The following is a 17,965-nucleotide window of genomic DNA, read 5'->3' on the forward strand; positions in this document are numbered from 1 at the left end:
TTACAAACTTATTATTTGTCAAAGATCAGAAAAGGCGAATCAGTCTGGGGAACATAATCAGTGCAAAGGACCCTTTTATCAAAGTATACACTGACTTGAATCACCTTCGCCATGCGTGGTCTGGCATGAATGTCAAGAGACATGACCTTGTCTTGTCAATCTGGTTTTTTCTCTGTTTCAGCGCCTCGTTCACTCGATGTAAGTGAGCCGTATATGCGTCATTGTCGACTTTTTTATTTTCCCTGAGCATTTCTCCGTGTATAAAATTCTGGCAGTCGTTCGAAACGCAAATCATAGTTGTTTTCCGGATTGAACGTGTCTTCTGTAGTCACCGATTTTCCTCTTTGTCTCATATTGACGTAAAGATATTTTTAGTCATCTGTAACAGTTTTTTTTGGTGGAAGCTTATCATTGCGGCCGTGTATAGTTTCGGGCAATATGCTTAAAGGAGAAGAGATGCCGTGCTTCCTTGTGCTCTTCACGCATCTTATAAGGCACCTAGTCCCCTACTTTTTAACATAATGTAGATGGCTGCTGATAGTTTCATAAACAATTCATCTTTTCGGCCAGATTCACTAGTTGTTTTTTGAATACTTTTCTTCAAAGACCAAAAAAAAAGGTTCTTCTGACCGAGGTGCATCCTACAGGCCCAAGACTCCGACGTTAAACTCAGTAAATCGCCTCCGAAATATCCTTTCAATGATAGAGATCTTACCATATCCGACACAAATATTTTAAGGTGTTTGTGCAGTATTGTGATCGCAGCGAAAAACGAAATAGAAGACACTTCAATAACGCAGCCCCGTTTTACCAGAAACATTCATCTTTAAAGCCCAAATCCAGGATCAAATCCCGTTTGTCACGCAACGGATATTATGCACGAGAATACGCTAATGAAAAAGAAGCTAAAAATAGGGACATTTGAAATTTTTGGCCCTGCTATGTCAGCGTATTTAATGGAGGTGATCAAAAGTTTTTTCTGCACCGTATGGCTCACAAAGCACTGAGGTATAGCAACAGATAATTCAGTGGTTTCTAGGCGAACAATTATTCCATCAAGCATTGATTACGCAGGATTTATCTCTAAGTTAAGCTGTAAGTCTTGATTATTGTAAGGAAAGTGGTGTATCGGCTGAAGACGTTACAGATCCATTAGGCATGCTATTATCGAAGTTCTCTTCAGTATCTGTATAAAGTCTAAGCTGATCTGTAGATTTACACAAATCCGGTATACAAAAATATTTGAGTGACTTACAGGCAACTGAGTGACATATGAAGTTCAATATAGATAACTTCTCAAATTCGCTAATTACTAACACAGTTCTTTCAATTACTAAGCGAACTGACGCCGATCCCTTTAGCCCAATAGGCATACTCATCAACAAACAGCTGCACGGCATCGACCCCCCAAAAACCTGGGACCTTAAAAGAAATTTACTTGCAAACACATAGAAAATGCTGTGCCCGATATAGTTCAACTTTTGATAGCTTTATAATTACTGTGTTTTGCCTTAAGACAAGTCGTTTAAGGCGAAACGGCGTTTCCAGTTTTCGTGACCTGTGCGGATGGCCTCTATGTACAAGTAAATTTATTATGTCTTATATTAAACTATAAATATTGAAAGCTAAAAACATGTTCACGTGAACCAAAAGAACTGAAAAAAAAACTAAACACTGATATTAGAAGAACAAATTTCGTTGTATACAGCTGGGCTCGATGTATCTTAATTGGCTTGTTGAAATCTTTTTTAATAGAACCAATGATGGCATCCTATATAGGTGATCATAGAAGGCTAGCACCTATATGAGTTCTACACTGCACGATCTATCTTTGTATCTATGACATCAGTGTGCTATTTTTTTTATTGATATTGCATTTCTGCACTGAAATTAATGTTCCACGCAGATACAACTGCTCTAGCTTATACGAGATGCGTTAAATTCGATCAGCCGAACAACGCACTTGATAAATCAATATTTAGTTTTTGAATGGATTGCTACTGGTAGCCATAATGATATGTTTGAATTATGGTCACGCGCATCGGAACTCAATATGGCTGCGGTTCATGGCCATATTGAGTTCCAAAAGGTCTTCGTCCGAGACTTTTAGACAATCGGACTGTTTAATTGTTTCGATTTGTTATGATAGCTATATAAAAGCTTCCATTGGACAAACTATAAATTTTCGAACAGATCGTGATCACTAATTACAATCAGCGTTGACAACTAAGCCAACGTTGTTTTTGGTTGTAACAAGGTGCTCCATGCGTTTTCTACTAGAACGAAAAATGCTTTAAAACTTTTTAACTGTCACCACCAGAAACGTTCAGTTGAGACAAAAATACCCAAAAATACTAGATTTTATCGAATTCACACCACATATATAAGGAAACATCTAGTGTCCTCAAAAAGTGCTAACTTGTTTACATTACTTCTGAGGCTATCTACACAAATTAAAAAAAAAATTAACTCTCCCAGCGTTGGAAGATGTTAACCCTTCATGGTTACTCAGAGCTGTTCCACAATAGCTTGGAGTTCGGTCGAATACTTAACAAAAAACGAAGCTCGTAACTCGTTCAGTTTTCTTCATGATCTCTTAGTTTTTGTGAACTTCGTGTTGTGACGTCACCTTAACCGCGTTACCTGCGACAATGCGATTTTAAATGAAGGCGAAAAAGAACGAGATCCTATCGGGTTTTAGCTTTAGTGTCTAAATATGTTATACACAGTGGCCGGATTCGAACGACAGAGTACAAATTTTTAGTACTAAGAAACAAGTTCTAACATGGGTTGAGCGGTGTTACATTTTGAGCCATCATGCCCTACTTACTCATAACTGTTGTAAGAATAAACTGTTGCAGTAATCGATGCTGCAAAGCCATTACGGCAGCCTTAATGCCGCTAGTTGCTATTCTATAAAAGGATTCTGTCAAGTAAATGAAGTACATTTAAATTCTTTTCATGGAACTAGAAAAATTTCATTTTAAGACAATACTTTTACCAAGATATACATACAGCTCCGGCACGAACAGCAAATTTCGGTCAGTATGGATATGCCAGTTGAGAGGGTTCGGTGTGACACTTAACGTAAAAGTTTGCTATTTCTATACCTCTCTGCATAGAGAACTTGATGACCTCAATGCCATTGAATATTATACTTTTGACGCAAACCACGTACTCGCTAACTAATATAAATTAAGTTAAATTTAGTATAGCAAATTGAAATAGCGTACAATTTTGGCTGGTGCGTAAATATGTTAAAGGTTAGGACCCGTGCCTTAGTCAACGACCATTTTAAGTAACTTTTTTTACACAATGTTCATTTGATTCTGCTTTTTCTCTTAAATTCTTTCAAATAGATAGCTAAAATAACTTAATAGGGAAATAAGCTATTTCAGCTAACAAAGTTGAAATATAACATTTTAACCTGCGTTTCAAATTCTCATGTTCACTATCTTCCAGTAAAAACTATAGTTTTCTATCATTCTTAATACCATCAGACTAACTCCAAAGAAAAGCATTTAAGTTATATTTCTGCTGACACATTATAAAACATAGCCCGGAACACAATCGGGGAAAAGCACTTTCCAAAAAATAATTTATGATTTCTAAAACATATTAATTTTCTAATATCGATTTATAATATGACAATTTTATGGAAGTAGCTCCTTAACAAGACGAAACCTACCGTCATAACAGACTGCTGACTACATCTATTTTAGTCAAACCTAGCACTCTTACATTAGCGACTACCAGAGGGATACCACAATTTCTCTCCAAATATGTTTCATGATTGAAATCAAAATGTAAGATATGCGCCTGTGCAGGGGTAGTTCTTGCCATCTCATCCCCTCCTTAGGCGGGCGACTGCAGAACCTCGTATTCTGTACTGCGAAATTTTTCTCAAACAGCGACTTTACGCTATCAACTGTCCAATCTTATTTTTGTCCGTCATGGTTCTTAATCTGCACGCATAGCCAGAGGGGCTTGCTTTTTAATCTAACCGTTGGCGTCTACAGCTTGAAGATCTTTCACAAAAATGAAATAGGTACTCAGGTTAAACTAGTCAGTCATGAAAATCTACGTCAATCGACAAGCCTAGAGTCTCGATGCTTTAATTGAAAGACAATGTATCAAAACCCTTCATAATTAAAAAAAATTGATACAGACCGTCCCTCTGTTTTCTCTGTTCCCATTTTATTTACGTTTCAGTTACTCACATCTTATATGTCAGAGACGCCGTTTAGGCCCTCTTTTTATTATCTCAGCCTTACTCCATATTCCGAGTTTTTTAGCCTAACATTTGGTGTCGCCGTTAGGCTTATCATCAGACGGCTGGCTCCCAGCACGAAATCAAGGTACAGCACGAACAAAACGTCACTTTAGCCTGGAATAACTTTTAATCTAGCATTGCGAAAGGACGGAGATTGGCAAAAACATCAAGCGACATTTAATATATTTACTCCTTTTCTCTATATATTTTCTCTGTTTACGACCCCTCAAGTATTACATATCGTCAATGTTAATTCCAAATAAAATTTTTCAAGCGCTATCCGATTAGTCATGATTAAGATGGTCTTAAAAGCGATATTTGGCTCATTTACAAAAGCAGCGTCGGGTCAATGTCAGACACGTCCTGCATGACAAATATACTAAATCTTTATTTGGTTCATAAATAAAATAAAATTTATTCAAAAATAGTGTTCAGTGATGTTCCTAACTGCCTTTTAACTTAGCCGATGGCCCTTTGCTTCTTGAGACAGGTGCTTCGTATTTCGTTGATACATGGCCCAACTGTTAATAAATGGACGGAGATTCCAATCGATAATAGTACTAGGTCTCTAACAACCGTAGAACCTAATCGGATCATTTATAAACATACAAATCCATTGTCCTCCTTAAAAGTTGGCAAACATAACAACAGCAGTAAAACGTAAACAACGGAGTAGATGGATGACTGTTTTCAAACCCTATAGGCACTCTACGAAGCATCGAAGTAGGCATTTGTTGCCGATCTGGTTGAAGTAACAATGCAAGGAAACTAAGAACGACGCTGTTATTGTCTTTGATGGCTCGCCAATTTTAATTCGTCAGCGAATGACATACGTAGTCACTAAACGCTTGTTTGATGGTCGAGACCGTTCGATACTAAGGCCCAGCCCTACAACTAATCGGTCAATCTTGACAGAGTTATTTTTGCAAGCAAGACCAGAGGCTTTATTGTTGGTGTGTTTCTACTCGAATCGCTCGAAAGCTCCGTGAGCAACTGTACCGCAAGATAACCGCTGCCCCATAAGGCTTATATGCATTCAGTATAAATATGAAATACCTTCTGAAAAGAAAAATGAAAAATCAATTTGGAAGTATAATAATACGTTCATGAGAAGACTTCAGATATAAGCAGTTTAACAGGTATAAGTTAGGCTTAATTATGTAATAAATTTCAGCGATCAAACAGGGCGAGGTCCAACTAATTGGTTCACCTGAATCGATCTCGACATATTCCTAAAGGCCTTGTATGTTGAACAAATTAAAAAGCCATAACAAAGGGAGCAACGTAGTCAATACACGAAATTCCTTCAGCATGCGAACACGTGTGCACCTGACAATCTATTTAAGGTGACATCACCAAGGTCCTCGTGGTTAGTATCCCCGCCTGTCATGCGGGAGACCGGGGTTCGATTCGAGGTCCGGAAATAACATAAGACGACAACAATAAACTGGTTTCTCTTGGCGGCTATCGTTTTGAGTGCCGATGCCTCGTATTGAAAAAACATGCTATTGTAGGGACCGGTTTCAAATCTAGACGTTACTACAATCGAGTGTGTAACAACGTGACAACGAATTTTGCCAAACCGGCTCACATCGAGAGTAGAAGCACTTGACCCATTCTTAGCCCATGGTCTAAGATGCTTCGGAGTGATTAGTGAACCTACAATATAACTTCCTGTAAACCTATATGTTCTGGCCTTGTAGGCGTAACTCACTGTCCTAGAGGCAAACTTATTATTTCGTTATCTATGCATACATGCATTGGCCAGCATGTTTAATCCTTAGTTAGGCAGGCTATAAAATTAGCGGGTCTACTGTCACCACCTGTTGCTTGTGTTCTGCCCACCCTAAGTCGTTGCCTAGTAGGCAGTGTTATGCTGTGTACCTGTATCGCCGGTATTGTCGTGCTTGCGCAGTGTGTCCTGTCTCCCAGAACGACATCTTTGAGCATGAAGCCCGGTTAACTTCAAATCTACGGTTGCTGTTTGCTCGGAGCACCTCTAGGGGTCGCTACCAGCGCCGCACCGACGGCGGGCAACCGACAACAATAAAGTTCGGACAGGAGCAGCAGCACCGGCGAGGCAGTTTCGACTAGAGAAGAAACACACGAAGGAGAGGATGTCCTGCTGCCGCTCAGTTCAGATCTGCGCTGAGGCGTCGTTGGACCGTTCGATCAGGCATCATCTAATACTGCATGGTCTGCCCTGCCGCTGACTGCTGTTGCTGACATTGTGAAAAAGTCCGACTATTTGAGTAGCGACGGCCACTGTCGATCTGGGTCTTTAGCTGTAGGTCTTTACCTGTAGCATCGGCCTGCTCATACAATACAGTGTAACCAGTGTCAATTAGTAGTACGAGAGTACCCCAAGCCAGTGCTCTTACGTGAGGTTGCCTACAATTAGCGTAGCGGCACACACATAGCAATAATAATCATACTAGCAAATGATCGAAGTGGTAAGCATCGACGAGATTAGAAGCGAACATGTGCTGCAAAGGCAATAGTAAGCGAAGAGTTCTGCCGTGTCGTTTCGTGTTGAAACACCCCAATTAGATGAAGTTGCATGTTGTGAGGGTGGCACAGCAACGAAGTCGAACAAGCCGTATTCAAGCTACAGCCAAAAGTTGTCAAAGTGACGAAGCAGTCCAACAGCGCTTGTCGGCGAGCTGAACTGGGTTAAGAAGTCTCGAAATAGGCTCGCAGTAGTCGACTCTGAACGAATCGGGCAACATGCTTCACTCACTGTTAACAAAATGCTGTAGTGTACCGCTGAATCGTTAGCGCTGCTGTTGTTGACTACAAAAAAAGGAAAAAATCGAAAAAACGACGAGGTGTAGTTTTAGACAGATTCTGCATTGCAAAAATATAAGACGAGTGCCCATGTGAGAAGCATTTTTAAAGTGATCTCGTTTATGGAAAGCAGTTTCTGGCTGGGTGACGAAATAAAAAAAAAGTCGTACAAGGACTTGAAGGACGCACAGCACATTCGCTGTGCCTTTGTGCAACCCCCAACAGCAGTCGAACGCTGCTACACCAGCAGCGTCGTACGGTGCAGAAGTCCAGCTGCGGCCATTTCTTTCGCTGCCAGTCTGTGCATTCTGCGGGGCAAAGCTGCCAAAACGTGTGCTAATTTCGTTATACCGCTGTTGCGAACAAATCGCCGAAATCGATAGTCACGAAAGTGGTCACATACATGAGCGACAAAACAAAAATTTGACGTGACAAATTTACTGTGTGAAAAAATTACTTTCGAAATGGAACATTATATTACTCACAACTAAACATGTTTTCATTGTGGCTGGATACCTGACCTGTAGCTATAGGCAGCTGCTCAACCAGCGGCAGCACCGACTGAAGCGAAGTGATTTGCTGGTTTCGCCGTACGCTGTACATATGTATATAATAAACGAAGGTCGTCAAGAAGGGATCCCCACAACGGCATCGACTCGTCGACTACTACCGCTACGGCATCTCTAACAACATGCTACAGCCAGGAGTAAATAAAAGGGTAAGCGATGCTGGGAAAACTGTTCGAAAACACAACCAAAATGAATGTCCAGGTACTTCAAGGTAAAGCCAGCGATCAAGGCCGAAGACCACAAACACAATTCAGAAGTATTACAGTAAAAGCTATCGTATAAGTGACAATATAGTTGGCCTGTTCGCCGATACTCACTGGATTACCTTGTAGCCCTGTGGCCTTATAGAGGACAGGAAAAAATGTAGACAATCAATCGCTTTTCGAAGCTTTCCGATGGATATGGATATGTGTATGGTAAAGCGATCCTTGATATCAGTTCGAATCAGATCAGCCCCATAGTGTGTAAGAAACATTTTTTGTTCACTACACGCCGTTGAAAACCCAGCAAGATTCTCTGTATTTCGCCCGCTTGCTCGTGCAGATTTTCCCGCTGGATACATGTTTTCCAGGTGATTTGTGTGCAAAGATTCGTTTGCCTTTCGATTTAGTTAGCGTCATTTAGTCGTCTGTCAAATGCTATCACTGCCTTACGGTGGTCGCGTAGTGTCCCTGAGTATAATTCCTTTTTCAGTATTCCGCTATTATGATGTGCGGTACTTCGACTATTATTGGCCGCGTGAGTATATATCGACTGTTCGAAAATCGATGCCGCCTTGTCTTTCTCCTGTTGCTTGATCGCAGACCCAGTTAAGTGGCCGCTACTTTTGGTGTTCGTATCTCTCGGAAGCAGAGAGCGATCTAGCGGGCTTTCATCTCGAGACTCTTTCATGTGTCCTTTCTCCACATTGCTCTTTCCCAAGTCGCTATGCTCTCGCATTTGTGACTCTAGCAGGGCTCACAACGATCGGTTAAAGATTTGTTTACAAACGTTAGAGGAGGCTATAGCATCTTCACTCTGTAGCAAAATGCCTGTTTCCGTCGAACTCACAACATTTACCAATCGTTTTTGGCGTGTGAGTGCGTCAACATGAGTTGATACTATCATTATCTAGTCTATTCGATATTGGACGATTTGACAGATCTGTTAATTGGTCGAATAAGGATGATCTGAACGCTAATCTTCGTAAGCTCTGAAGATGATCCCATAGCTGACTAGCTAAATGCCCCGCCAAAACGTGCCGCCAACAACACCTAACACCTATGAACGGTCGCAACACTTCATATATACGACTGTATTATAAAATTCATATTGTAGGAGCGCTATTGCCTATCTGGCTATGTCTGCTGTTGCAGACTGCTCCATGCTGACCATGGATACAAACGTTCAGTTAACAACTTTCTAGCCACTCTTTACAAAACCACCTTCACTGATGCCAACCTTCTAGAAGATAGGGGAAACCCCTCTTTCAGCTTCTTGTTTCTATCAATACATCCTTGTATTGCCATATTGACCTTTATTATTAGTGGTACAGGGATGCATGGTACCTCGCTGACCATTACTGTGTATCTCTTCATTCGCCTATTTTCGCGAAGGATCTGCTGGTCTACATCAAATCAATTCACTTGATATTCTGTGTATGGCAATTAAGCATAGCTCATACATGGAAAAGGCGCAAACGCTGAAGACAACATCGTGCGTAGTCTATTTCGAATAAAAACCCTTACTAATTCAAGTCATTAACATCTCGTGAAACAAATACTGTACAGATTTCAAATCTGAAACGAGGCAAACCGGTGTAATTCGATTAGGCCAGATCTTCACCAACGTTTCGACCTCATCACAGCGGCTCTCCTGCTTTTGCGACCACTATCGCCTAAGTCTGTCCGTCTTTTATTGGTGTCGCAGCGCTGTGAGAAACACGAAGATGTCGTCTGCGCCGGACCGTAATGTACTTCGTTGACAGTCTGTAGCTGTTCGACGTCATAAGTTTCGTTTCTAGCTGCCTGGCAGGTCGCTTGTTTCGTTGCCATTGCCGCTACTTCATTTGCGTCCTTTTCGACTTTCGAGCTGCTTCGTAAGCGGAAGAAAATAGTGGAGAACGAATCGTAGTTGGGGAGGGGGGGACCTTTTATTTCTCATATTTTCTCTTTCTTTCTTTTCGCTTTTTTGTCCGTCCATGGCATTACGAACGTAGCAGCGATGGCGTCGACTGCTGCTTCTCGTCCCCCCACCGTTGTCACATCACCGACCAACGAACCGAGTGACTGACTCATTGATTGACTGACTGACTGACTAGCGGCGCTATTTGTTTGGCTGCTGGGACGCTGCAGCAGCTCTTACCACACACTACGCGGAGTTCCCGTACTGCTTGGACAGGGTCTTTCTCGCGCGCTCTTCCGTTCTCCGCGTTTGTCTGTTAGTTCCCGCTGGCAGCAACGGTACGAATGACATCAGCCCCAGAACTCCGTTCATATTACTGTATCTGCATCCGCTACCCCACTGCCCCTACTGCTGTTCATTTGTAGCGGCTTCGGGGTCTTCTTTCGGAGCTGAGCAGATCCATGCCAACCCATCATCAACGTGTATTTCGCACTGAAATACGCACGTGCAAATGCGTCTACAATGAAGGCTCGCGCTGCAACGGAGAGCAACAACAGCAGCTCCACCGCTGCTATCGGCTGACAACGGAATGCTAATGATTGATGGGATGAATCGGCAGGCGGCCGCCGCCACCGCTGCAACAGCCTCAGTTAGTCCGAGCTATAGCTAGAGTCCGAGGAAAAGAACGGGAACTGAGGCCGTCGGCACCAGCCACGCGGACTGCGTCTGTGTCTTGTCTATGGCCCCTGATGCCGCTGCTGGCTGGCAGGTAGGCTGCTACTGTTATTGTCGCTCTGCTTGCAGTAAGAGTCGTAGTTCTTAGCAGCAGCAGTAGCGGCGTGTTTCGTAGCCTCTTCCTTTTTCTTTTGCTGTTACTTTTGTCAACTTCTGTCTGTAAGCTTAGAATAATGTTTCATTCGTTTGTTGGTCCTAACGCTTGTCAGATTGGGGAGTTTGTCGTACGTTTACATGCGCTTTAATCTGCGCGCCATCTGGCCATCAGAGGCCGCTCGCATGGTTATTCACTTGCTAGATCAGGCGCAAGGCAGGACTTAGGCAGACAATCGGGCTACAATGGGATTCGTTCACGTTCACCCGATTCGGGGCAGGAACACACAGTCTGGGATGGTACTGATTACCACATGTAACAATAAGGCAAATTTTTTTGTCGTATATGCGTGAAACGCTAAGAAGGTAAACATCCGGCTACAGGGGAAAATTGTTGTAAATGGGCATTTGACAATTCTATAGACTTTCAATGTTCCTTGTATGAATACACACGTTATCGGTAAGTTTATCCTAAGCGAGTTGAGTAGTATGACAATATGATATGCATATACGCCTGGTCTCAAAGAGATATGATTGAAATAGAAAAACCATTTCCAACTTTATACGTTAATTATGTGAAGGCAGATTTCGGATATGTTTCATCGTTGAACAGGCTATATAAATGAGGGAAAGTAGAGCGCTTCCTAGCATATCTGTTGTTGTATGGGATTTATTCGTTGCCATTGATAGTAATATTGCTACCTTAAACAGGCCGATTTTAAGGCGCATCCAGATGTACACGAGGCACGCTATGAATTTATATTGTTTATATATTTTTTTTGAGTGAACGAAAGGCATGGATCGTAAAAAAGTGCAGGCTACGTTACATAGTTATTGTCTGTAAAAGAATAAAGCCCAAGTCACAGTGTCGCCCCAATATCAAAAAGTTGCGTATGTTTAACTAGACTGCATTCTGGATTGAGAACCGCAAATACTCATAGGCACCGAAAGAAGCGTGCAAAATTCTAAACGATCCCGTTAAAATAATCCACGAAAGATAAGGAATCGGGTAGCAATATGTAACAAAGGAAATTGAAGTCAATTATTGACGCTTCGGTCAACATGCTAACAATTCCCATATACAATGGAGCATTTATCAGAAAGAACTGGAACGTAGTTTGTAATAACTTATGAAAAGGTAACAGGCTGTCCGCCACAGATGCAAGAATCGGAGTATTCCCCCCTCAAATATAGAAGCATGTTCCACGCTATTAAGACATTATGCCACCAACGTCCTGATAATAAGCTAGTTAGTAGCATTACGTAGTAAGATGGCAAAGGGCGTCGTGAGGTCCGAGAATGTAAATGTCTGGTTAAAAGCTCGAGCTTGACACAACTGATAGTCGGGCTTCTGTACGTGCTACATGCTTATGTTCTAAACAACTATTCACTACCCATAATGCGTTCCGAAGTTTTCTGATCGGGTAATTAACGGTCGAGCAAAAATAGTTCCATCGGTCTGCATATATTTATGCTGTTTATGCTGTGAGGAAATCTAATATGCTTGCTATTCGGTAGATGGTATCACGAGCTGTTAGGTAACTTTTTCGCGCTGCTCTATAGAACCACAGCGGCTGGGGCGCATAACGCTTTTCCTACCCTTTGTTTTTAACCACCGTTAGTATTGTTAATAGTGGGGCAAGTGCTAGTATTGCAGTTACTGTATAGTACTTTGCGGTTGCTCGAATACTGTTCGCCGGACGCAGTAACTGTACAGAATAGTAACAACTGTCGTAAGACAACTTAAAGATTTGCCCCTTGCCCTGATCTGCGTATTAGTAACAGAAAGACGAAAGCACTACCACACGACAACTTTTACGCGTACATACGTGGATGAAAGCATAGTTAGATGTATATACACTGCCACTTGTGAAGCTACTACTGTTATTTTTGCGGTAGTTGTTTCGCTATAGCAGCAGTGGAGTAGACATACAATTTTCTGCTTGATGGCTAGTGGCTGAGAGGACCTACCTTCGCAACCAGCGGCTAGAAAGACAACCGACGGGAATGCCAGTAGGTGCTTACTCGCGGTTGGATTGACAGATGGATGGACGGGAAGACAAGCGAAAACACAGATAGATAAACAGTGCACGTAACTAACGGTGGCCGAAGATCGCCCTGCGAGCAGATACACGCTCAGCAGACACAATAACAAATGAGAGACGTTGATGGCATCTGCTTGATTGCCGCCGTTGTTGCTCTTGTCGCCGCCGTCATCATTGACGTCGTTACAGCACTATCACCCTTAAATTCGTTCCATATACTACCTCAATCTGTTGTTACTGCCCGTGACTAAAATAATAGTGATAATAGTAGAATAACGGTAGGATAAGGATAATCTAAAAGCGTCGTTATCACAAGGTGGCGTCACCGTCTTTGCGTCCTTTTCCGTAACCGTCAAGCGAGCGAGCGAGTGGCAGTCGTAGCCATCATAGTCATCTTTGTTCGCTCTAAAACGACCGTGTATCGACTATCTTTGCCCAATTAGTAAGCTGGCTACGGAAAATGTAGAATTTCCAGTCGTATTGCGTTAGTTAATAATACTACGAAAATTAGCAGGAAGGACTGTTTATGAGATCAAATGAAATAATCAAGTCATTATCTCCTTAATTAGGTAAGGGAGTAGCATGAAGAATGGAAAACGACTGTATTAGAGAGGCCAATACGTTCTCAAAGAGTGCCACTAATAATGCTACATTACTAATTCATTGTACCATTGCCAGGGTCGCGTTGCTCTATTTTACAAATTTGCACAGTAGGAAAGATCAAGGTGGTAAACAATTGTCCTAAATGTACATTTCAAATCCATCACTTAAACGAAATTTTCGTAAGAAGGACAGCTGACTCACGCCGCTTGGCGATGCCGCATGTTAATTTTTTTTAATTGATTAATTTATTATTATTACTAAATTATATTATAATTGAAGTTAAAAAAACTACGGACTAACAGATTACAAATGACAGACATAGTATTCAGGCGCCCAGATTCGACGAAAAAACGCGGTACAATGATCACATAGAGTAGGACAGATGTAATAACTTAGTCAGTAGTACCGGTTTTGTTTTTTAATATTGTTCGTATAGTATACGGACTAATCATGCCATTATAATCTGTTGTTCTCTGCGTTGTCAGCGCAACAATCCTTGACGCGAACGAATTTCTCGGAATGGCGCTGCTGTGCTAGTCCACGTCACCCCTTCGTCTGTTCACCCGGATCAATCGAACAATCATTCTGCCGTTGAATGCTCGCGTGGGTAGCAATGACATCGATTGTGTAATCTTCGCAAGTTGAAGTCAGCCATAATGCAAGCTATGCTTTGCGATTAAGAACGTAGAGTTTTCATCCTCATGCGCAACAATGAAGATGATGATAGCATGGCCTATACCATCTTGGCATTATATATCCATTGTATTTCTGCATAAAACAGATCGCTATTCGGCCGTTTGCCTTTCATTTCTCATTCAATGGTTCATACACGAATGACGTTGTTGGTTCAGTTGAACGAAGAAAGCGGTGAGGACTTTTCTGTTGTCTACTGTCGTCATCAGCATTACCATTGCTGCTGTTGTTGTTGTTGATGCGAAGAATATCTTTGCCACCGATCAATAGGGCACTGCTGTTTTTGTTGTTACCTATATTGTTCTTACCACTTTCAGCTGAATCGACACAGCCGGTCACCGCAATGGAACACATCAAACTATTGAATATGCAAGCAAACTGTCGTGTCCAACCGATTAGCGTCTGCGCTTTTGAGTTGTATCTAACCCCTGTGGGAATTTTTCATCTGTCTACAGATTTATGCATCCGTTAGCTGTCTGAAAAAGACAAAAAAAAAGCTATTGATTCATTCTATGTATCTTTCAATCAGGGAAATTATTCCAAGCTTTGAAAACTACTATTCCTTATGTAGTAAATCTCATTATCATTCGTCATTTTGAACCGATCCATTTTAGTCATGATCAAGTATCGGCAATGTTTGATGCCGAAAATTTGGGGAAACCCATAGAAATAACCTAACATTATATATATATATATATATATATATATACCGCAACGACGTTTTAGTTAGTATTTCGTTCACAGAAGTTATCCCAAACTGTAGAATGTTAATTCAAAGGTCGACAGAAACAAAATGTTTTCCATTTTCTTTTTACAAAACAATAAAAATGAAGAGAGCTAGGACATTCGAGATGAATTGAATCCTACACAGTGATAATTTTTTAATTAGTGTTCAAACAATATGAAATTGGTTGCTCTGGAACGGAGACGCCGAATATCATATCCCGAAGAATAGAACGTTGAAGGCGCTTACTGATCTGAAAACTTGACCTCTTTTATATCCTTTCTACCCTATTTCAGTAGCTAAGGGTTAAAGTTGAACAAGTGAACGCCTGAACTAAATTCAACTCAAGTATAACTGCAAATCAATTTTTACCGTTCTTTGGTTGATAAGTTTAGTTTTACAAACAACTGCATTAAAAGTGAGAGGTATAATATATTTAATGCTTGAACAAAGTGGATTTATGGCAAATTCGGCCAAAGTTGTTAGTTTCTGTACTAAGTAATTTTCACAGATTTTAGAACAGTAACCAAAATATCTGAGAAATCAGGACGAATGAACAGGCTGGCTTGACATTTTTTTTTCAAACATACATAGGCTATTTTGAATGCGTTCAAATTATAAGTAAATAAATTGAACAAGAATAACACAAGTCATCTGCTAGATAACATAGCTAGACATTAGATTTAAATGGGCATCAACGTTCGATAATAACAATAATAATAACAGTACATTCCAGTTAACTTGACATTTGAACTAGAAAAAAAAAGAACGCAATCGTGTTATAGCGAAATTTTACGAAAATTCGAATTTCGGTGGTTATCTTCGTCCTATTATAATCGTTAAGTAAATTATTTTCGTGCGAAAAATCGCGGAAGAATAGGGAAAGTATATAAAACAACTATGTGAAAGAACCAGGTGTTTAATGAACAGGGAAATACAACGAAGCTTTAACCTTTGTAAAAGGCAGACACACACTTATGAAACAAGTATCCTTACAGTTAAAACAAAGCTAGCATACAGATTGTGTAACACACATTGCCAATTTCAAGACTGGTAGTTTTCTTAGAGAAAGAGTACGTTTCTTTAACTAAAAGACATTTGTTTTATATGGATATAGTAAAATCTCATCTCTATAAACTTCGGCCTGATGCTAAAGTTGGCTTTAGACGAGACTGCGGTTGCATTTGTAGTTCTAAGACGACACAATGTTGTAGTGCATGAGTGTGCGTACGTGAAAAAGCCGCAAGAGGGCGCAAAGGAAAAGGGAACATCCACATAATCGTTGTGAGGTAGAAAAATCTCCCGGTCGTCTGCTTAATTTTCTGAAAAACTCACAAGCATTGCGTTCCGGCCAGCGCTTTCTCCTTTCGCTTCACCGTGTAAATCGGTCGGAATTGTCTAGCAACAAAAGACCAAAGGAGAAAAGAGTTAGTTCCTACGATAAAGTGTCAGTTGTTGTCTGAACTATCTTTGCCTCACCTGATCAGCTGAAAAACCGCTTTATCCTCTCCTGCCCTGCTGGAGTTCCAAAGGTGCCCCCGAATTGAGGTCTCATCGAGAAATTTACTTTCGCAATCTGATTCAATTTGCCAGCTTATCGTAATGGAAACAAGAAGATCCGTATAATAAGGTCTAGTGTCTATTGTGTTTTCACGACTTATGTAATAGCAGCAGTTGTTAATTGATCACAGTGAGGAATATTTAGTTTAGGCAGAAACATAGCGTATATTACGTAAGACAGCAAATGCTATGGATATACGATTCTGATATATATATTCTAATATAAATAAAGTTTGTAACAGAAGTAAGCCGCACTGTTTTAGGCTTCTTTGGGTACGCACGGAGGAATTCACCTATACGAAAGCCTTCACAATCGCTCTTTCGCCAAAATATCAATTTTCCACATAATACTTTAAGTTGTTTTCTATAAAATTATATTTCCAATACGTGGGACGAGCCCCCTAGCATTAATCAGCCAGAGCTTTGCGCGTAGACTAAGATAATAAATCTTATAAGGATACGAGTGAATAAACTCTTAAAACATTGCAGGCATATGAAGGATTTATGGGCACGTTTTGTTGGCCTGACAGTACGTACTATACACTACGTTACGACGCAGTTCAGTAATTAGGGGATTAAATAGGTCCTTCATGCGGTATCGAAACTCCTCGTCGAGGTCCCTTTAAAAAGAAAAGCGCCATCTCAACCATCCCAACGATTACAGTTAAAATGAATCATCATAAACCATTCATCATAACGATGCAATTACGCAAAGCAGTCTCCAAACATCGACCGCGTTGCTCTCTCAAAAGATTTTTCCCGTACGCGTATATATATATATATATATATATATACGCGTTTAAAAATAAACGCTTAAAAATGTTGGCTGTTGTCTTACGCTGGGAATGATTTTAGTTTTACTGACAAAAGCCAAGACTCCGTACTTCACAGTCAGTGGATGTCTTTTCCGTCGTTGATAGCTTATCGATAATCGCGAAGACGATCAGATGAACAACACTGAAGAAAAGTAAAGTGCTTGATCCGGTTATTACTATGATTTTGTCGTCTTTGCCAGAGTTCTTCGACTTGGAGCTTAGGTCGTTTTGTGATATGCTGTTATTTGTAAATGTTTGTTTGTATTTTTTGTCCTATTTGCCGGTGTATAGACATCGAACATATACGCATTTCGACTACTTGAAACTTAAAATGAATCGATCAGGTAACGTTAATCGGTTTTTACGTATGAGATTGCGCGATACGTTTGTACATAAACATAAGTGTGCAAAAAGTACGGAAAGCATTCAACCTAGCATATTAGGCAATAGTAATTCAACTTGAAGGATTGATTCAGCAAGCGTTCATAATTGTTACGTAGCAGAACAGAGAGAACACAGGTGCAGTTGCTTTGCTACCCCTTAACGCGGTAGCCAACTTTAAAGGCTAGCCAATTTTCATTTTCTATTCGTATATCGGTATCATACACGCAGATGAATTTGACCGTTAATCATCCGTTGCGCCGCACCGACTCGAAGCAATTGACCATATTTTTTCCGACTTATTGAAGATCCCATTAAAGAAACAATACTAGCCAAAGTGCATGCACAAACAGACAAAGTACGGACTTTTCCTTTCAAATAGAGCTCAAAAACTCTTGCAGTTAGGTCACTGATCAGTGTGACGATAGCCAAGACAAAGGTCAGCTTTTTCCTGCTATTTTCACGGAATTAGAATATTGCTGACGAGCGAAATCTGCAAGAATAATAAGAATATACAGCCACAGCAGGTCAGGTCATAAAAAAGTGGTTAGGGGTAAGTGTATATATATCTATATATCTATCTA

The 17,965-nt window shown here is 40.7% G+C and overlaps 3 long non-coding RNA genes across 3 annotated transcripts in view; all 3 read right to left on the minus strand.

The window, feature by feature from the left end:
* The window catches only part of LOC147753825 (uncharacterized), a 26,691-nt gene extending 13,651 nt beyond the window's left edge, over positions 1 to 13,040 (minus strand). Inside the window, exon 1 of the long non-coding RNA XR_015316014.1 lies at positions 12,532 to 13,040. This is a non-coding gene — a long non-coding RNA (uncharacterized LOC147753825). The remainder of the gene's footprint in view (positions 1 to 12,531) is intronic.
* LOC147753826 (uncharacterized) lies at positions 4,177 to 7,772 on the minus strand. The gene is made up of 2 exons (XR_015316013.1): positions 6,158 to 7,772; positions 4,177 to 5,332 (listed from the first exon to the last, which is right to left on the minus strand). It is a non-coding gene; the product is annotated as an uncharacterized LOC147753826 (long non-coding RNA).
* A 365-nt stretch (positions 13,041 to 13,405) lies between the features above and the next one.
* Positions 13,406 to 16,023, minus strand: LOC111273613 (uncharacterized; the record flags this gene model as incomplete). The annotated part of the gene is given in 2 exon segments (XR_002687956.2): positions 13,406 to 14,377; positions 15,961 to 16,023. It is a non-coding gene; the product is annotated as an uncharacterized LOC111273613 (long non-coding RNA).
* Between the last annotated feature and the right edge of the window lie 1,942 nt (positions 16,024 to 17,965).

This window comes from Varroa jacobsoni, unplaced genomic scaffold (assembly GCF_002532875.2).
Source record: "Varroa jacobsoni isolate VJ856 unplaced genomic scaffold, vjacob_1.0 scaffold_202, whole genome shotgun sequence".
Lineage (NCBI taxonomy): Eukaryota > Metazoa > Arthropoda > Arachnida > Mesostigmata > Varroidae > Varroa > Varroa jacobsoni.